Here is a 22344-nt window from a genome sequence, read left to right on the forward strand (position 1 = left end):
CAGAATCACACTGTAATGCTCCTCTGCGTTTGGCTAGGAACAAATTATAAGGGACAACCTGTATGCAAGAAAAGGGGGGATTAAATCTCTCTCTCTCTCTCTCTCTCTCTCTCTCTCTCTCTCTCTTTCTCTCTCTCTTCTCACTATACATTCCAATCCAGGACCACAATCCTCTTGTCTCAGTTTCCTGAGGGCTAGAATTATAGATGTATATCACTATACCCGGCTTGAATTCCACTCCTTGAGGGTAGAATCTTCAACAATATATTGGCACATTTGGTTGTTTTTTCTTTTTTAACTATCACAGTAGTATTGATTTGGTTGTTCTTTATAAGCAAAGTCTTCTGGGCAAAGGCGACGGCAGCTGTAAATGGGCAAACTTTGTTTTATTGCACTTGGCAAATAATAGGTTATTTACAAATTGAAGATTGTGGCAACTGTGTATTGTGCAAGTCTATGGTGCCATTTTCCCAACAGACCAAGTAGTTAAGGCATTTTTCTTTTCACAAGAATTACACTATAGTATAATGTCAACAAACCTTTTAGGAGCACGGGGGGGGGGGGGAGCCATGTAACTTGGTTTGTGCTTTTTAATCCAATGCCATGGGGGTTGGCCACCATATCTCTGAAGTATGCATGATAAGGAGGACACACACCAACTCCAGAAGAGCCAGGCATGAGAACAGCCTCCAGGCATGGTGTGGTCCAGGGCATGAAACAGAAAAGCTGATTTCCTAAATCCAGGGCTGGATGGCTCCCAAATGCTCAACTCGCTGCCTGAGAGAGCTCAGGGATGCTGTCTGACCTGACAGACACAGGGAGGGATTTAAATGTGGACAGACCTGTTTCCAAGGCTGGTTCTGCTGCCTACCAACCCTTCTGCTTGGATGAGTTACTCCCTATCTCTTGAGGGATCCTATCTGTCAGGGACCTGGCAGAGAGCAGATGACACACTCGATTGGGTAATTGGAGGAGAGGTAATGTGGAATAAAGGTTCTATTCACACAGGTGGAGGGGAGGTGGAGGGTATCCACCTGGGGAACGCCGTGCTGTGGGACTCAGAACTAAGGACAAAAGGGCGGCCGTCTCTCCTGGGCCCATGGGAGCCGAAATGAAGAGGGGCTTTTAGAACCTGGGGACAGAGAGGCTGCGTGAGGACCCACCATGTGGAAACAGAAGGTGTCGGTGGTGCTGGCAGCAGCTGGCTGAGGGAGAACTGCAGGGAGCAAGCACTGCTTTCCACATGTCACCTCCCTGTGAGGTTCCCTCATTGGCAAAACTCAAGGGAAGGTCACAGAGGGAGCATCCTGCTGTCTCAGTAACAGCCTCTAGGGAGGGAGGAAGGCCAATCCATCTAGGTGCAGAGAAGATACTCTGAGCAGATTATATACCACACACACACATGCACATACACACAATCACACACATGCACATACACACTCACACAGACATACACACACACACACACACACACACACACACACACACACACACACTGTAAGGTTTATAAAACTGCTTGGTCCCGAGAAGACAATCAGTAAACCTTAGTTCTAACTCCCCATTCTAATCTCTGCTTGGAGAGAGCGATACAAACAAAAGGAAGGAAATGGCTTCCCAAACAGCATTTAACAAGCTTGGGTTCAATTCCCAGCAGAGGAGAAAAAAAAAAAATAGAGAGAGAAACCATATCCACATGTGTGGCTGTGCTTTGTCTTTGAGACACAGTCCCCCTGTGTAACCTTGGCTGGCCTGAAATTCGATAGGTAGACCAGGCTGGCCTGTGCCTCCCACGTGGCACAATTAAAAACATGTATGCACTATCACACACATCGTCTGGGTTTATGCAAATACCTCTCAGGGACTCCGTCATTTGCCTACAGGGAAGAAGAAGAAAAGAAAACAGGGACAGTTTTCTGGTGCTAGAGAATGCACCCGGGACCTAGCACATGCGCGCAAGTGTTCCACCACTGAGCGGCGTTCCCAGTCCTATTGGTTGATTAGTACATGAGAGAAGAAGGAGAGTCAGGGCACTTCTGTCAAAGTACTGTTACAATAAATAATAGTTTTGTTCAAATTTCATAGGTTTGTGCAAGATTCCAACAGCTGGACAGTGCATTTTCGTCTCCATGACTGGATTTGAACCCAGCGCCTTGCACACGTGAAGCAGGTGGTTTAGCACTAAGGGATATCCCAACCCCAGGGCATACACACATGCCTGTATACTGATAAAGTTTAAAATCTTTTAAATTAGCTCTGCAATGAATACCAGCTGGGTTTCTGTCCCGCATTCAGTTCAATTCAGCCATAGCTTGAGAGTCAAGTCCCTAAGGGTGTCTTCAAACTTCAAACGGCAGGAACAAAGCCAACCTCCAGAACTCCTGATGGCCCATAAATTGGGGTTCCCATGAACCATTCCTAGGGTTTGATTAATTTGCTAGAGAAGATGATAGAAGACAGAGAAACACATTTACTGTCAACTGTGCAGGATGTTACAAAGGATACAGATGAAGATATTGATGGGGTGAGGGAAGGGTGGGAAGTTTGCACCCCACCCTTCAAGCACCACCAGAGTCTCATCTGAAGCCTGCCCTTTATGTTTTCTTTGGAAGCTTCATGGCACGGACCTGAGTTGTTAGACCACTGGTTATTGACAATCAACTGAACTTTCAATCTCTCCTTTTCTGAAGACTGGGTTTGGGGAGGTGGTAAGAGCTGAAAAATCCCAACCCGCTAATCCTGCCTTGGTTTCTGGTAACCAGTCTCCATTCAGAAACAAGATTCTCTGGGGCTGGGGGCCAGAGTAAACTCACTAGTACACAGAGCATGCTGATACCTCTGAGATTCCCAGGGTTGTAAGGAGAGAGGATGCTAAGAAAGGCAGGCAAAGACAAACATGGGTTTTCCCATTTCAGACCATCGGAGGCTTTGGAAGAAGTTTCAGAATTACTAAAACATTCTGCCTGATACAAATGAAAACTGATACTAGGCTGTCGCCCATCAGCCAACCTCGGGAAGTCTATGCCTCCCTTTTGTCCTTCCCTTTGGGAATTAGAAATATAAGGACACGGATGGATGACTTTTTATGAAGAAAATCACCTACAATCTTATCTCCTAACACAGCCACTTTTGGAGGGTGACGTTTTATGGCTTTTGATCATGTAAGTTGACCTCATGTAAGTTGTAGGTAATTTACCCTACTTGTGTGTGTTGTTAGTAGTTCTGTATGGTGGAAGAAGGGATCTGATCTCTCTTATTAGTTATTAGTTAGATGTTAGTTAGTTAGTTAGTTAGTTAGTTAGTTAGTTAGTTAGTTAGTAGTTAGTAGACAGTTGAGACAGAGTCTTGCTGTATAGTTCAGGCTGGCATGGAACTTACTATATGGCCTTAAATTTATGGCAATCCTTCCGCCCCAACCTCCCTAATGTTAGGATTATAGGTATGAACCACCATGCCTGGATTGACTTGCTCATCTCTATTATTATTATTATTATTATGGTTTTTCAAGACAAGGTTCCTCTATAACCTTGGCTGTCCTTGAACTCTCTCTGTTGACCAGACTGACCTCAAATTCACAGAGATCCGCCGGCCTCTGCCTTCTGTGTGCTGGGATTAAAGGCATGTGTCACCACCGCTCAGCTGGCTTGCTCATTTTAAAGGGTGGCAACTTCGACCCCTATAGCAACAGATGGGTTAACAAGAGAAATATATACTTTGTTTGCTTGTTTTGTAGATTGTAGTTTTATGTGACAAGGGAGCCTTCAGACTGAGAACTCAGACATAGTGGACTTGAAGATGTGCCCAGCTCTTTGTTCCTCCATTTTGCATAGAACAGTAGCTGCGTTTTCCCCTGAGAGATTTTACTCTTTAAAAGAGCAATTTACCTCATTTTAAGCACAAATGATGAGGCAGAATGACTCCACATCTTGAATATGTAAGAGATCAGACACCTGTCCAGCACAGACCATGGCACAAACTGATAGTTAACTTATCCACACAAATAAAATATTCTGACCTATGAACGTATCGAATAATGAGACCAATTAACGATGCAACTCTCTTACCTGGACCACATGAAGAGACAGAGACATCCCACGGGGGCCCAGAGGCACCCACCAACCCATCCTCAGACCCTTCACACATGCACCATGAATCTGCGAGGTGATGAACTCCTGACTACACCCCCACCCCACACACCAGGGTTCAGCTCCACAAGATCCCCCTGCTTGGCCGTTTGTCCAGACCCATCCCAGCCATACTGAATCTCTCTACCTGGCTAGGACTTCAAACCAGTTTTGTGTCTCAAAACAGTTCCGAGAGAGGGCTCACCAGCACCTCATTGACCTGAGTTTCTGCTCTTGCCTTCAGTAAAGCACCTTTGAACCTTGTTGCCATTTTAACCCATTCATCACCGGCACATGTGTCTATCAGTGTACGGCAGGCAATGTGCAAACTGAAGTTGATGCTAGTGATGAAAAACGGACCAAAAGAAACAGTGATTGCCAATGGTCATGTCCAGCAAATGAAGTCAGTAGTGCTTGCTGACTTAGAGCCAATGACATTGTCACGGTTTATGAATTAAGTAAATTCCCAGTGGGAAAACACTAATGTTTCTATCTACCAATGTGTTCATTGTAAACTCCCAGGATGAACTATCCGCTTTCATGCATGGGTTTGACGGGGTAGGGACAGCGGAGTAGACACATGGCTGAGCAACAACCAAGAGGACATACCCTCATTGAAATAGAAGGGATAGGAATCCAGCGAGTCCTGTCTGTTCAGATTCTTGCTGGCCTCTTGGTGCAGCGTTTTCTTCTGCATATGGGCAAGATCCTGGAATGGAGTTTGTGTGGAGGAAGGGGGTGTCTCATGATCTACTATCAAACAAAGTAGGTCAGACAATTTCTTTATGACAAGCTTTCAGACAGACAGGTAGGGGGAAGTTAAAATATTATTTTTAGGTTTCATGGTTGGGTTTGGGAAAAGGACTTCTGATTTCGATGACCTGCCTTGAGGAAAAGGTATTTTAGTTTCTGTAGCTGGCCTCGGGGAGAATGAGAGAAAGGGATGAAAGAGGAGGACAGCGGAGAGTCAGAGAGAGACTTTGTTCCTGAGGGCGCTCTCAAGTACTGCCCTTTGAAGAACTGTTTCCCAAGCTTTGACAGCTTGTTCAGGCAGTGCTGCGGAATCACCAGTCTATTCGCTGCCCAACCTGCCTTGAGGGACAGGCTATTGTTTATCAGAAGAGCCACTACCTTATATCTATCCTGTCCTGTCTGTGTTGTGTGGTTAACATGCTCACACGCACACAGACGTCTACTTCTGTGTGTGAGAGAGAGCACTGAGTATTCGCTTCCCTCTCCCTCTCCTTCTCTCCCTTTACACCCCTCCCTCTCCCCCACACAGCCCTCTTTCTGTATCATATCATATCATATGTACATTATTTTAAAAGTCCAGCTTCCACATATGAGAGAAAACGTGCAATACTTGTCTTTCTGATGTCTGATTTTGGCATGATGATCTCTAGTCCCATCTATTTCCTTGCAAAAAACCTAATTTCTTGTTCTTCACAGCTGAATTAACCTCAATTGTGTAAATACAGCACATTTTTTTATTCACCTCTGTTGATAGGCATTACAATATCTTGGCCGTTGAGTAGAACAGAAATAAATGCAGGCATGTAAGCATCTCTGTGTTCTGCTGACCTGTACTTCTTTTGGTCTCTGCCCTAAGTATGACAGCTGGCTCACACGATAGTTCTAGCTTCAGGTTTTGGGTGTTTATTTTGTTTGCTTGTTTTTGATGATTTTTTTTGTTTGTTTCTTTGTTTTGTTTTCCTTAAGTTCCATGTTGGTTTCTACGGAGACCGCACCAGTTTACATCCTCACTAGCAGTGTATAGCGTTCATTGTCCTACATCTACGCTAGAATTTGTTACCTGTTGTTTTCTTATTTTTTTTCTTTCAGTTTTTCTAGACAGGTTTTCTTTGTGTAACAGCCTTGACTGTACTGGCACTAGCTCTGTAGACCAGGCTGGCCTTGAACTCATATAGATCCACCTGCCTCTGCCTCCCAAGTGCTGGGATTACAGGCGTGTACTGCCACCACCCAGCCTCAATTCTTTTCAAAAGAGCCACACGGTTGAAATGAGATCAGGGAGAAGTGGAGGCGTAGTCACCTGCCTCTGGTGTAGTCACTCTTGCCTTGTGAAGTTCCGAATCATTACGTGATTATACCACAGTGAGATGCCAATTCACGCCCATTCCAAAAGCTGCCATGAAAAATTGTAAGTACTGGTGAAGATATGGAAAAATTGGAGCCTTGAACACTGAAGGTGGGGATATAAAATGATGAGCTGCTGTGGGAAATGGCACAGCAGTTGCTCAAGAAGTTAAACAGAGGTTTCCCATACGGTCAGAAATCTCCCTTCTGGATACACACACAAAACAAATGAAAGCAGATACTCAGGCAAGGGTTCGCACATCAAAGTTCATAGCAGTATTATCCATAATAGCCAAAGAGTGGAAGTAATCCACGTAACTGTCAATGCATAAACGGGCACACAAAATATAGCGTGTGTACTTACTGTAATAGCATGCAACCTTAAAAAACAAGTGAACATCTGACCCAACTGCCATGGTACCCATCTGTCATGCCAACACTTGGGAATCAGAGGCAGGAGGCTCATGAGTTTGAGGACATACTGCACTATATAGCCAGATCTTTACTTGATCAAGAGAATAATATTCACACTATGTATATTTCAACAGAATAAAAAATAGAAATCCAAATCTTTAAAGCATAATTTTAAGCCCCTTCATTGTAGCTCTATTGGAGTTTCTAGGGAGGGAAATTATATGTATGTGTTTAATTCACCTTTATCTGTTCAATGACTATGTGTTAAGTGAATGAACCAAGTGCTCAATGTACTAAAAAAGCTATGCTTCACACTTCTGTTGACTGCTCAGCTCCCATAGTCATTTAGTCCCAAAGAAATCACACAGAGGTCTACATTAGTTATAAACTGATTGGCCCATTAGCTCAGGCTTCTTATTAACTCTTATAACTTATATTAGCCCATTATTCTTGTCTGTGTTAGCCACATGGCTTGGTACCTTATTCAGCGAGGCAGTCACATCTTGCTTCTTCTGTGGCTGGGTCAGGACTGCAGAGGAATGGGCTTCCTTCTTCCCGGAATTTTCCTATTCTCATTGACCTGCCTCTCCTTCCTGTCTGGTTGTCCCACCTATACTTCCTTCCTGGCTACTGGCCAATCAGCATTTATTTAAAATATAATTGACAGAATACAGACCCATTGTCCCACACCACACTTCCACCCTTGAAACCATTTTCCTGTCATCTGAACCATTTTTTTAAAAGTGCAGCCACTAATATTTCCTCCTCCACTGTGGTCACCACCATCTCCACTTCTACCTTCATTTCTCCATCTCCTCACTGCTGTGATGAACTTGACCATGATGTTTTTGGGAGGAATATAGAAGATTTGGAACCTTAGACTAAAAAAGCAGCTGAATTTTATAAGCCGTCTCAGCAGGAGCTTGGAAGTCAGTCTTCCTGAGAGCCCTGGGGTCTGTGGAGGCCTAGCTCAAGAGGCTTCAGAGGGAAACAACAGTAGCAACTGGGCTACAAACCATTCTTTTTTGTTGTTGTATTGTTGACAAAGGAGCAAGCCACAGACAAATCTTACCTTGTTAACGCCTCAACAGAAAAAAGGGCTGAGCTACTGTCCTCACCTGCCTTATATTCCTCTCTCTGCCCAGCCACATCACTTCCTGTCTGTCTGTACAGACCTTCAGAGCTCTATGGTTAACTAGTGGCTAGCTCCACCCTCTGATCTTCAGGCAAGCTTCATTTGTTAGAGCACAAACAAAAATATCACCACAAAAAGGGTTGTGGAAGCCAGATGGTGATGGCATATGCCTTCAATCCCAGCACTCAGGAGGCAGAGGCAAGCAGATCTCTGTGAATTCAGGGCCGGCCTGTTCTACAGAGCAAGTTCCAAGACAGCTATAGAGCTGTGAAACAGAGAAATCCTGTCTAGAAAAAACAAAACAGAGCAAAGGCTGTGAAGTCTTCCATCCTTGTCACAGAGAACCAGTGAGGCAGGAGTGTAGCAGAGGAGTCCCGACATGGTGACCCTGAGAGGCCATGGTTTGAAAGCTGTGAAGATGACGCCTAGATTGTATCGGAGATCCCAAGATGTTAGAGGTGCCAGAGCCACGGGATACACGAGAAGATGACTCCACAGAAAATGGAAACATCCTCAAAGAAAGGTGAAACTTTCAGGCTGCAAAGCTGGAAGAGAAGAACCACTAAAGAGAGGAGCCCTTCGACATCAGGTGTGGAGCCGCAGGATTGGGGTTTGCCCTGTTGGGTTTCAGTCTTCCTCTGATTTACTCACTATGCCCCATTCCTCCCTTTAGAACGGTGATGCACATTCTGTGCCGTTGTATATTGGAAGTGTTATAATCTGTAGTAAATAGAGTAACATAGTAAATAATCTTACATTGCGTAAAAAGATTCAAATTCAACTTAATAGGAAAAGCACTTCATTTTGCCCATACACAGGAATACTCTGCTATGTACATTCTTAGAAATGCAGTTGCTGGATCCAAGTGTATGCTTTGTGATTTTTCTCTGTGGGGTGGTACTGTTTTGCACCTGGACAAACTATGTATGAGCGTGCTGCTTTCCCACAGCTCTCAGGGTGTGTTGTCAGGTTTTTGGATTTTTGCCAATCTGATAGGTGAGGCCTGTGATCCCAGTGTGGCTTAGATATGCATTTCTCCTGTTGGGAGTGAAACTGAGTATTGTCCTAAGTTCAAGAGTAATTTGTGGGAGCTGGAGAGATGGCTCAGCAGTTAAGAGCCCTGGCTGCTCTTCTAGAGGACCCAGGTTCAAGTCCCAGCACACACATGGTGGTCAGTCACCTGTAATCCTTGTTCTAGGAGATCTGATGCCTTCTTCTGGCCTCTGTGAGTACCAGGCATTCATGCAGACAAACATAAAATAAAATAAAATACATATATAAAATAAAAATAAATTACCTTTTTGTTTTGTTTTGTTTGAGACAGGGTTTCTCTACATAGGCCTGACTGTCCTGGAACTCACTCTGCAGACCAGGCTGGCCTTGAACTCACAGAGATCCACCTGCCTCTGCCTCCCAAGTGCTGGGATTAAAGGCCTGTGCCACAACCCCAGCAACAAATCACCTTTTTAAAAAGAGCAATTTGTGTGCTGCTTCTTCTGAGAACTCTGTGCCTGTTGGTCTTGGACTTCCTGATTTCTAGAGGTTTCTCTGTTGTTATAGATGTTGCTGTATGTGATATAAGCTATAAATATTTTGTTTGTTTGTTTTTCCAGACAGTCTCATTATGTGGCTCTGTCTGTCCTAGAACTCACTCTGTAGACCAGGCTGGCCTTGAACTCAAAGAGATTCACTTGCTGCTTCCACCTCCCAAGTGCTGGGGTTCAAGGTGTGCACCACTATACCCGGTTTAAGTTATAAATATTTATGTTTGCCAGGTAGTAGTGACACACACCTTTAATCCCATCACTTGGTAGGCAGAGGCGACCTTTGTGAATTCAAGGCCAGCCTCATCAACAGAGTTCCAGGAAGGGCTCCAAAGCTACAGAGAAATCCTGTCTCAAAAAAAAAAAAAAAGAGAGAAACAAAACAAAATAGATAGATGCTTAAATTTAAAGTCTAAAGTTCAGCTTTCTTGATGTATGATTTACATACAATAAAAACAATAAAACATTTATTTTGGTTACAGTTTCACACATTTAAACCTTCAATGGTTTAAAGATGTGGGTCGTGACCCCTTTGGTAGTCAAATGTCCCTTTCACAGGGGTCACATATCAGATACCCTGCAGATCACATATTACATTACAATTCATAACAATAGCAAAATTACAGCTACAAATAGCAATAAAAATATGGTTGGGGTCACTACAACATGAGGAACTGTATTTAAGGGTCACAGCATTAGGAAGCTGAGAACCACTGGTTTAGAGAAACACAAACACCCATGTAAATAGCTACATCCTTCAAAGGGAGACCATTTTGTCACTGTGGTGGTTTGAAATGGCCCTCATGGGTTCTCATTTGAATGCTTGGTTCCTAGTTGGTAGAACTGTTAAAGAACAGGTTGTTGAAGGAGGCTTGTCTCTACAGGTGGGCTTTGAGGCTTTAAAAGCCCATGCCATTCCCAGTTAGTTCTCTGTGTCTCTCTCTACCTCATGGCTGTTGTCTCTGTTATGCCCAAATCCATGCAGTCCCCACAAAAGCCAACAAAGGAGATCGAGTCCCATATGTAAAAGCAAAGAGCCTTTATTTTAATCAAGTTTGCAAACTTGGTCTCTCCGCGTGTCCAATGTACTGGAATAACCGGAGAGCCCTGAGCTCAATTAGAATAGGGTTTTTATAGTAGTAATAGTGGGGGTGAGGGGTCTCTGAGGTTCAGGACCCCCAATGGCTGACATTTGTCCAGGGGTGTCCTGATGAGGTGCCCTGGCAGGTGATCCTATCTACAGCGGTTGGAATGTCAGGCATTTCCTTTGAATGATCTGCTCTTGGGTGGGGTTTGGGTAATCTCAGCTTGTGGTGTTGTGGTGTTTTCCGGCTACCAGGTTTTGCTTCAGGGTAAACTACTGAGGCCTCTAATTTAAGTTTATCGATGGCCAGAGTCCCAGGTGATAATGGTTGGAAGTAAAGAACTTCCTTTGGGTGACCTGCCCAGACTTAGCTTTCTTGGCTGGCCCCCACAGTCTCAAGATATGAATTCTCAGCTATTGCTCCAGTGCATTCCTGCCTGCTGGTTGCTATGCTCGCTGCCATGATGAAAATAAAGACAATGTTTGATTTTACATGAATGATAAATATATTCTGTCAAATAGTTTTCCAGTTGGTTCGAGCATTTTAGATACAGGAGAATTCCGATGCATCTCTACACTCACAAGCAGTTACTAGTATTTATTTGGTTGCTTTTCCTTTGATTTTAAGACAAGCTCTCACTATGTACCCCAGGCTGGCCTCCACACAAAAATCCCCCTCCTTTGGTCCCTCAAGCGATGGGATCGCAGGCCCGTTCTATCACAATTACTGTGATCCATTTTAAAGCAACGCATCAAGACCGATAAGATGCCTCAGAGTGAAATGCTCTGAGTTCAATACCTGGTGGTATTCCACATGGTGGAAGGAGAGAGTCAACTCCTCTAAGTTATCCCCTGACCTCCCCATGTGTGCACAAACAAAACACACATATTAAATAGATAAGTGAGTGAATTAATGAATATAATAAAATAATCTTTAAAAGTTATTTCAAGGGCTGGAGAGATGGCTCAGCGGTTAAGAGCACTGCCTGCTCTTCCAAAGGTCCTGAGTTCAATTCCCAGCAACCACATGGTGGCTCACAACCATCTGTAATGAGGTCTGGTGCCCTCTTCTGGGCTGCAGGCATACAAGCAGACAGAATACTGTATAAATAATAAATAAATATTTTTTAAAAAGTTATTTCAAGATTATAGGCCTTTGGCCTAGAAGTGGCAGCACATGCCTGTTATCCCGGAACTTGGAAGGCAGAGGCAGGTGAATCTCAGTGAGTTTGAGGCCAGTCTGGTCTACAAAGCTAGTTCCAGGACAGTTAGGGCTATTAGGAAACCCTGTCTCAAAAAACAAACAAAACAAAAAAAGATCATAAACACTATTCTTTAAAAGTCTAACAACTGGGGGCTGAGGATGTAGCTCAGCCGGTACCGTGCTTGCCTAGGTTGTCCAAAGCCCTGGGTTCAGTCTCCAGCACCTCATGAACTGGGCGTGCGGGGCGTACCTGTAATCCCAGGCTTGTGTACCTGTAATCCCAGGCTTGGGTAGGTGGATGCAGAAACAGGAGCCTCTGAAGATCAAGGTGATTCTACTAGGAAGGGCCAGCTTTAGATATAAGAGGCCTTATCCCACCCTTCTCCTCAAGAAAAAAAAATCCATTTATGTTACAAGGTTAGTGTTATGGATTTGCTGCGGGTCCTCACAAACCAAAGTTGCTGTCCCCTGGGCATCTCCGGGCTATTGCATGACTTCTATTCTTTTTTTTTTTTAAATATTTATTTATTTATTATGTATACAATATTTTGTCTGTGTGTACGTCTGCAGGCCAGAAGAGGGCACCAGATCTCATTACAGATGGTTGTGAGCCACCATGTGGTTGCTGGGAATTGAACTCAGGACCTTTGGAAGAGCAGGCAATGCTCTTAACCACTGAGCCATCTCTCCAGCCCATGACTTCTATTCTTGATGACTTGCTTTGCATTTGTGTCGCTCCAAACAGTTTTCAGAAGAATTTTGTTGTTCTCTCCCTTTATCAGAATGTTCTCTGTCATCGTGTTCCTCAAACTGTGACTCTAGGGGCATTTATCTTTGGTCTCGTGTCTCCTTGCTTATCCTGAGCCGGCTTTTATTTTCTATCTGAGTATGTAGTGTCTCCAGCGCTTTCCCTTCCTGGGTCAGCACTGGTTTTGCTTCAGCTCCAACTCCTTGGTTTTCTTTCTCTTGACATTGATCTTGAATAATGGTGTTTTGAGGCTGTAAAAGAAACAGACACATCTACGTTGGGGATCAGCCTTGACAAAAATACCTCTTGCCAGGATAGAGGCACAGGGATTAGAAATATAGTAAAGACTATGAAGACGCGAATGAAAATAATAAAACGGAGAAACATACAGGACAGTATCGGGAGGGAAACAGTGAGTACTGGAATTTTGCCTTCATTTAATTTCCAACTGCTTAAAATACCGTTGGCTCCAAAAAGTTTATTTTCTCAAGGTTTCTCTATTCTTACTAATTTCATTTCTACTTGTATTGATTTCTGAAAAAGGAATGTTTAGCCCCAGCTATAACATGGGTTTGTCAGTTTCTCTTAGCTTTTTCATTTTGATAATATTTTTGGAGCTCTGTTCTTTAGACTGTGGTTTAGGATTTTCATGTTTCTTTGGATAGGCCAACACCCTTATCATAATGTAATATTCTTTATATAATATTCTTCATCTAGTCCTATAGTATTTCTTATTTTATGTAGTCTAATATATTATAGCTGTTCTAGCTTTCTAATGATTATTTTTTGTATAGTATATACTTTATATTGTTTTTCTTAAAACCCATCTATGTTTAAATAGAATTTTCTGACTTGAGTGGTAGATAATTGACTAACATGTACCAGACTTCTGTTTTACCCCAACAATCATAAATTAGTGGGGTTTTTTGTTTTGTTTTTTTTTTGTTTTGTTTTTTTTTTTTGTTTTTTTGAGACTGGGTTTCTCTGTAGCTTTGGAGCCTGTCCTGGAACTCGCTCTGTAGTAGACCAGGTTGGTCTTGAACTAACAGAGGTCTGCCCGCCTCTGCCTCCCAAGTGCTGGGATTAAAGGTGTGTGCCACCACCACCCTGCATAAATTAGTGTTTCTGATATATATATATATATATATATATATATATATATGGCTTGATATTACTTTTCTAATTAATCTGATATTCTCAGTGAGCTCCCAGTAGCTCAGATCAGCTGTTTCTGTGGGTTTCCCTATCTTGGTCTTGACCCCTTTGCTCATATTATCGCTCTCTTGCTTCTTATCTTGTTCCTTCTTCTCATCTCCAGATAACCATGTCTGGACATTTTAACCGTGTCTTCTAATCACATGCTGTCTTTCAGCAGTTTTGTTACTAACGTGTCTTGCTGGTGGCAGTGGTGCATAAATCACCTGCTTCATCTTTCGGGAGGCTCTTAGGTCTGTAGCCATGTCGTTTTCATCACTTATGGGGTCTTCTGTGTATGTACGGAAGCTAAGGCTGACTTCCGCATCTCTATTCTCTTGCCTCTGCCTCTCCAGTGCTGGGATTACAGGCAAGCACCTCCACACCTGGCTTGAAAATACTTTTTTTCCCCAAAGACTTATTTATTAATTATGTATACAGTATTCTGTCTGCATGTCTGCTGCAGGCCAGAAGAGGACACCAGATCTCATTACAGATGGTTGTGGGCCACCATGTGGTTTCTGGGAATTGAGCTCAGGACCTCTGGAAAAACAGTCAGTCCAGTCCCATATATATTGGTTTTTTTGAGATAGGGTTTCTCTGTAGCTTTGGAGCCTGTCCTGGAACTAGCTCTTGTAGACCAGGCTAGCCTCGAACTCACAAAGATCTGCCTGCCTCTGCCTCCCGAGTGCTGGGATTAAAGGGGTGCGCCACCACCGCCCGGCCCTTCAACTACTTATGTTGTATGTTTCTCACAGGTTTGGATTTCTAGTAATGAACAAACTAAATATTGGATGGTGTCTCAGAGGTCACTTGGAATTGTTCACTGAGTCTAGTCTTTTAAAATTATATTTATTTCACTCATATTTCATTTAAAATACTTGAATGTAGCTATAAAACTGCTTTAATATTCTTACCTGTAATCCTGTCAGATTGCGTTCTGTCCACCCACCATCCAGCTGGTCCTGTTTCTTTACCCAGAGAAAAATCATGTAAGGAAAGCCAGGCCTGGTGGAGCAGGTCTATAAGCCCAGCGACTTTGGAAACTGAGGCTGGAGGATTTGTGGGTTCAAGGCCTATTTGAACTATAGAACGAGTTTAAGGCCATCCTGGGTGACGTAGTAAGACCTTGTCCTTAAATAAAACACACAAAAAGGTTGGGGATGAGAGTGCTTGCCTAGTATGTATGAGACCTTCATTTGGTCCTCAGAACCACAAAGAGGGAAGGAAGGAAACAAAGAAAGAAAGGAGAGAGAGAGAGAGACAGAGAGAGACAGAGAGAGAGAGAGAGAGAGAGAGAGAGAGAGAGAGAGAGAGGAGTAAAGACAAGAAAGCATGTAAAGACAAGAGCGAGCAGATTTTAGAGACATTTTAGAGGCATCAGACCGCTGGGAGCAGTGTCCCGGTAGTGCCCTCTAGTGTTTCTGGACTGTAACAAATGTTACCGCTCCTCTGCAGGTCTAGACTGTTGGGTTCCTCCGCCCTTGACAGAGGGCTTTTCCCCTTTGTCTACATCAGTAGTTCTCATGTACACAACACTGCGACCCTTTAATACAGTCCCTTTAACACAACTTTAATACAGTTGTGGTGACCCCCCCAACCATAAAACTACTTTGTTGCTATTTCATAACTGTAAATTTGCTACTGTTACAAATCAGAGTGTAAACAGTGACCTGTGTAGGGGTCGTGACCCACATGTTGACAACCACTGGTCTACACGGAAATGGTTGCAGGTTGTGAGGAAAGCATCGCTGCTCTGGGGGCCAGGTTTCACTGTTTTCCAGCCCCTGACAGTGGCCACTGTTCGAAGTTGAGGGCCGAAAGCCTTAACTAAGACCACAGCTGCTGCTTCTACTACAGTTGCTGATGATGTGTCTATAATCTGGGCGGAGTTTAGCCATTTTATTAAGTCAAAGTCACCCAGGGCTTTCATGGAAAGCCCCCAAATGGTCAATTAAAGCTCCCTATTCTGACTGTTAGAACCCAAATGTGTCCAGCCCACTGCTTTGTGGTTGCTCTTTTCTATGCTTGTGGAGTTGTATGCGCTACATTTACATCTTAATAGACAGCCAAGGCCCTATCAGGCCAAGCCAGGTTCTTTATTCATCAGCCAATAAAAACAACACATAGACAAAAGGACCTCCCACAGACAGACCTAGGGACCTCCCACAGACAGACCTATGGACCTCCCACATACAGACCCATGGACCTCCCACAGACAGACCTAGGGACCTCCCACAGACAGACCTATGGACCTCCCACAGACAGACCCATGGACCTCCCACAGACAGACCCATGGACCTCCCACAGACAGACCTAGGGACCTCCCACAGACAGACCTATGGACCTCCCACAGACAGACCTAGGGACCTCCCACAGACAGACCTAGGGACCTCCCACAGACAGACCCATGGACTTCCCACAGACAGACCTATGGACCTCCCACATACAGACCCATGGACCTCCCACAGACAGACCAAGGGACCTCCCACAGACAGACCCAAGGACTTCCCACAGACAGACCTATGGACCTCCCACAGACAGACCTATGGACCTCCCACAGACAGACCTAGGGACCTCCCACAGACAGACCTATGGACCTCCCACAGACAGACCAAGGGACCTCTCACAGACAGACCTAGGGAACCTCCCACAAACAGACTCATAGACCTCCCACAGACAGACCTAGGGACCTCCCACAGATAGACTTAGGGACCTCCCACAGACAGACCTATGGACCTCCCACAGACAGACCTATGGACCTCCCACAGACAGACCTATGGACCTCCCACAGACAGACCTAGGGACCTCCCACAGACAGACCTAGGGACCTCCCACAGACAGACAGACCTATGGATCTCCCACAGACAGACCTAGGGACCTCCCACAGACAGACCCATGGACCTCCCACAGACAGACCTAGGGACCTCCCACAGACAGACCTAGGGACTTCCCACAGACAGACCCATGGACCTCCCACAGACAGACCTAGGGACCTCCCACAGACAGACCTAGGGACCTCCCACAGACAGACCTAGGGACCTCCCACAGACAGACCCATGGCCATTTCCGGAGTTTGTAGTCCAAGCTGTTGTAGTTTGACTTCTGTTGCTGTGATTCAGTAAGATAAAGCACCAAACCCACAAACTTGATCAAAAACAACTTAGGGGAGGAAGGGGTTTCTTCGGTTTACACTTCCACCTCACAGTCCGTCCATCTTTGAGGGAAGTTTGCATAGGAATTTAAACAGGAACACAAAGCAGAAGCCATGGAAGAGTGCAGTTTGCTGGCCCCTTCTCCAGCTCTTTCACGCTTCTGCCCCGCTAGCTTCCCCATACAACCCAGGACCACCTGCCCAGGGAATGGTTCTGCCCACAGGGGAAAATTGAAATTCTGATTGACCAGAGTTGGCTTCTCTACTAGTTACCTGAACATCATTTTCTAGCTTAGACCTGGGTCACCAATGGGGTCATCTTTTGGACATTTTCACCCATTTTTGGATGGTTCCTTCTTGATGAATTTGGTGCCATAAGGAAAGACTTTCTTATGATTTGTTTAAGGGTCTAGCAGTGTAGCCCAGGTTAACCTTGAATGCACAGTCCTCTTACTTCTGCTTCTAAACTGGTGGGATTACAGATGTGAGCTGCAAGCTTTTCTCACGATGGTCTCTCGGTCTCATAGTTTCAGTTTGCTGCAGAAAACTTTATCTAGCACTCAGCAGGTTGTGGGTGTGCAATCAGTTGTGTGTGTGTGTGCTACTACACATGTCAGGAGGTGAGATGACTCTTGGGAATCAGCTCTTTCCTTCTGCCTTGTTTTTGAAGCAGAGTCTCTCTTATTTCAACTGCTGCACTGTCTATGTGAAATTGTTGGTCATTTTTCCTGTTTCCACCTATGTGTAGGAATGCTGGAATTATAGGTGGGATACACGTTTATTATCATTATTATTAGTAGTAGTAGTATCGTTATTATCATTATTATTTTGGTTTTTTAAGACAGGGTTTCTCTGTAGCTTTGGATCCTGTCTTGGAACTAGCTCTTGTAGATCAGGCTGGCCTCGAACTCACAGAGATCTGCCTGCCTCTGCCTGGGATTAAAGCCGTGCGCCACCACCACCACCACCCAGTATTATCATTATTATTGTTATTATTTGTGCTGATTTGAAAGAAAATGGCCCCCAAGGAAGTGGCACTATTAGGAGGTGTGGCCTTGTTGGAGGAAGGGTGTCACTGTGGGGGTGGGCTTTGAGTCTCTCTTGTTCAAGCTTCCCTAGCTGTGACAGTTAGTTGACTTCCTGTTGCCTGCATGTAGCACGCTCAGCTCCAGCACCATGTCTTCCTTCATGCCCTCATGATGACAATGGACTGAACCTCTGAACTGTAAGCAAGCCACCTCAATTAAATGTCTTCTTTATAAAAGTTGCCATGGTCATGGTGTCTCTTCACAGAAGGAAAAAAACCTTACGTAAGACATCATCATCATTATTATTTTAATTTAACATGAGTTCTAGGATTCAAACCCAGGTCATCAGCTTGCATAACAAGTGCTTTTACCCACGGAACCACTTCACCAGCTTTATAATAAAGTTTTGCATCCCTCATCTTATTTAAGGTATCAGTTAAATTCACCATTTTATGTCATTAAAGATATCAATTGCTTTCCCTCTTGGGGAGTCTTACAGCAGTGCCGTTCTCACCGAGAAAGAAAGTGACCTATTAGCTTAAAAGTTACATGGAAAAGTTTGTCTGAAGCTTGGAAGCCTAGACTGGAATTAATGGCTCCACTGTAGGAGCACTTCCTGACTGGACCACACAGCCAGGGGCCCTCAGGCTCCCTGCTCCACACACAGACAAAGCACACCATCTGTTTTGAGTCAATAGCTCCTTTTTTTTTTTTTTTTTTTTTTTAGTTTTTCAAGACAGGGTTTCTCTGTAGCTTTGGAGCCTGTCCTGGCACTAGCTCTTGTAGACCAGGCTGGCCTCGAACTCATAGAGATACGCCTGCCTTTGCCTCCCGAGTGCTGGGATTAAAAGCGTGTGCCACCATCGCCCGGCTCAATAGCTCCTTATTAACGTGGAGGCTAATCACATACAACTTGTCTGCAGAGGGTTGGACCCAAAGCTTGTATCAAGTGCATGCCTTGATCTGATTGCTTGTGCTACCAAGTCCCGACTCCTTCCTTCCTTCCTTCCTTCCTTCCTTCCTTCCTTCCTTCCTTCCTTCCTTCCTTCCTTTCTCTTTCCCTCCCTCTCTCCCTCCTTCCCTCCCTCCCTCCCTCCCTCCCTCCCTCCCTCCCTCCCTCCCTCCCTCCCTTCCTTCCTTTCTTTCCCTTTTGGTTTTTTCAAGAGAAGGTGTCTCTGTAGCTTTGGAGCTTGTCCTGGAACTCACTCTGCAAACCAGGCTGGCCTCAAACTCACAGAGATCCGCCTGTCTCTGCCTCCCAAGTGCTGGGATTAAAGGCATGTGCCACCACTGCCCGGATCGAGTGGATTTTTCAACAACAGGTTCTCCCTGTGTATTCCTAGTTGCCCTGGAATTCACTATGCAGACCAGAACACATGAAAATCCATCTGCCTCTGCCTCCAGAATTCAGGGATTTTGAACATGTGTCACCTAAATAGATGTCTTTCAAAATTAATTGTTTTGAAGCAAACAGAGGTACAAACAGAGATAGGCAGGAATGTAAAAGACTTTGTCTCCCTTAACCCATTTCCCTCCCATTTTGTCATTGTATTTCCTGCTGTTTCACATGAAATAAGTAGAGAAAAGCATCTCTCAAACAAACAAAAGCATCCCGACCACTGCAGTTGTACCGATGTGTAATCTGCTAATTGAAGAGCAGGGTGAGCAAAGCGAATTCTGAGGCTGGGCTCTGGGAAAGGGATGGATGCTTTAGAAGCCCCTCTCCTGTGCAGCAGGAGGCCTGCGACTCCCCACCCTGAGGTCACCAGTCACAGGTACTTGACAACAAGCAAGGCTGAGGATCTACTTGAAGTGTCACACCCTGACAGGCATTCCTGTCCAGGGACAGAGTCCTCAGGCCCCTCACCGACCTTGTCAAGCAGCTGAGCAGCGGTGGAGGAGCCCTTCTCAAACCTCTGCCGCTGGAGGGAAACTGCCACAGGCTCAGTGTGAACCACACAGGGAGGCCCTGTTTCCAACAAGAACCACAAAACCCAAAAGCTTAGCTAGTCCATCTCCACTTGGGCTTTGATTTTCCAAAATGACTTTAGTTAAAACATTTGAATATAAGTTTCAACGCCGTGATACTTAAGTTCTAAAGAGAGTACGTGAAAACAGGGCTTTCCAAATTCTTATTCATTTTTTTTCCTTTTATCTTCTTTTTTTTTTTTGAGACAGAATCTTGTTATACAGTCCTGACTAGCCCAGTATTAAACTGCTGTGCAGACCAAGGTGGCCTCAAACTTGTGACAATCCTCCTGCCTCAGTCTCCAGGAGGTTAGTGTGAGAAGCACATGCCATTGTACCCGGATGAAAATACAGAATTTGTTCTTGAATAAAACAAACAAACTAACAAATAAAAAGGAAAAGAAAAGGCTACTTCTAGGTATGGTAGAGGGGAAAGTTTGTTGTGGATATGTGGGACACCATAGCCAGAATTAGGGACATCTGGGAAAGTCCAGAGTTTAACGTGACTCTGGGCTGGGTCATGTGGGGAGGTGGGGGGAGCGAGAGGGGAGAGAGCAAAACCAGGTTTAGCAGCCAGGAGGCCCAAATGTACAAAGGAGCAGGTAACCAAAATGTCTGGAATATTAGGGAAGAGCTGCCCATCCCCATTGGCTGGTGAATTCAGGGTAGTGGGCAGGGTATGCCGGCCAGGAGGGCCCTGTAACAGGTAGGGACTCGGGGATGCTGGGAGAACCTGGCTGCCACGTCTGCTTTGAGGTGTTAAATAGGCACCTCAGCCATTTGACCCAGGTTTGAAACTTAACGTCCTTATCCATAAGTATTTAGTGGAAATGTATCTACTAGGTATGAAACTATCCGTGCTGCAGAGCTGAGCCCTCAAATGCTGCAGCTGTGGAGAATGACCGGCTTCCAAGGACAAAGGCTTACGCTGGCCTCCTGTGGTGCCTTCCTTGCTGAAGTCAGCAGAGAAGAATCCCATCCATACATTATCCCCACCTTCTACAACCCTCCAGGACAGACCCTTCCTGACGAAATCAGCACGGAACCCTGAGAACTCCTGGGTCAAGGTCGAGTGTAGGTCCAGCCCCAGGAAAACATGGTGAGGGGGGAGGGCCACTTCTTCTCTTCCCAGAGATAAGAGGGGCTAATTGGGACAATTAATGTTATTCAGAATGTTCTAGTCCTGAAACCAGGAGCTTAGATGAGTGCTGTAAAGGGATTAAACAGCACCCCAGGGTGGTGTGATGAGACCCCCTACCCATAGTGGTCCATCTTACGCCGCCGCCTGGGTCAGGATGCTGATGGCTGCCACCAGCCCTCAGCTACCTAGAGTCCCCCTCCTAGGAACTCTACCAAACTTCCGTGGAACTCATTCCCAACCCCTACTCCAATGCACCACCAGAGACGTGCTGTTCTAGAACGGGCTAGTGTTAAACCAAATGCTGCCGCTCCCCTGGGCCCTTCAGCTCGAGCTTGTCGCTCCTTGTGCTTCTGTTGAAGCAAGTCATTATGTCTATTATTGGAGCAAGTAATTTGTTATCTGAGCATTTGTTCCACTGTGGGCTCCCAGAGGGAAGGAACTATTTGTGTGTGGTGTGGTGTGTGTGTGTGTGTGTGCGCGCGCGCGGGTGCGTATGTGTGTGTCTGTATTTTCAAATTTTTGCTTCAAAATGTTTACTTTACTTTTACTTGATTTTTGTTTTTAAAACGTTTGTACTTGAAATAGAATTCCATCACATCCCCCTGCCTTTCTTCCAGCCCTTCCCAGCCACCCTCCCTCAAATCCTTCCCATGACCCGCCCCCCACCCTGCACTCTCAAGTTGATAGCCTCTTTGTCTTTGATTATACCTGTTACATACAGTTACTGTCTGTCTCTCCTACCTGTTTGCAACACTAGCTGGGGAGTGGCTCGTATAGTGCTAAAGGGTCGAGCTCCGGGGGTTTGAGTTCCCCTTCCTGAGGTGCTGCAGTGCCACCCAGTGGCAGCTGGTTGTACTGAGGCCGCCTATGCAGTATCGTTACCAAAAGCAGGGTTCACCTGGAGACCGCACCCCCACACCCCAATACACATTCCTCAGCCAAGGCCAACATGAACACGAAATGGCAGAGAGATAGATGGACTTGGTGTCTTTGGCAGTTTGGAGTTGTAAGTGAACTGCCCGTGGAAGGCTCCCCGACCTCCATTTCCCTGCTTTGAGTCCGTCAAAATCAGCTTCTAGGGTTCAGGATGTAACTTAATCAGTAGAGTGTTGGCCTGGTTTTCACAAAAGGCTGGCTTTATCCCCAGCACTGTGTACAATCGGGCATGGTGGGACATGCCTAAAATCTCAGCCCTTGGGAGGTAAATACAACAGAGAAAAGAGGTCTCCCGGAAATGGCCCGTTTGAGATGTTGGGTAGATTTCCCCAGAGAGGAGACACGGAACCTACTTTGAAGGATGTCAGAATCTTTGCTCTTAGAGTAGATTAGGGCAAATCCATCCCGGTGAATATGGAGGCAAACTCAGACCTGAACCCACCCTTCAACATGGACACTCAAAACAGACAGAGGCCTAACAGGAGCCAGCAAGACAGGAAAGCACAGTTTTCTGCTAACTGATTTCTTGAGTCTTCTCTCTGGAAGCTGGTAGATCCTTCTCTCCTAGATCTGCCA

This window comes from Microtus pennsylvanicus, chromosome 10, assembly GCF_037038515.1.
Source record: "Microtus pennsylvanicus isolate mMicPen1 chromosome 10, mMicPen1.hap1, whole genome shotgun sequence".
NCBI classification, from domain to species: domain Eukaryota; kingdom Metazoa; phylum Chordata; class Mammalia; order Rodentia; family Cricetidae; genus Microtus; species Microtus pennsylvanicus.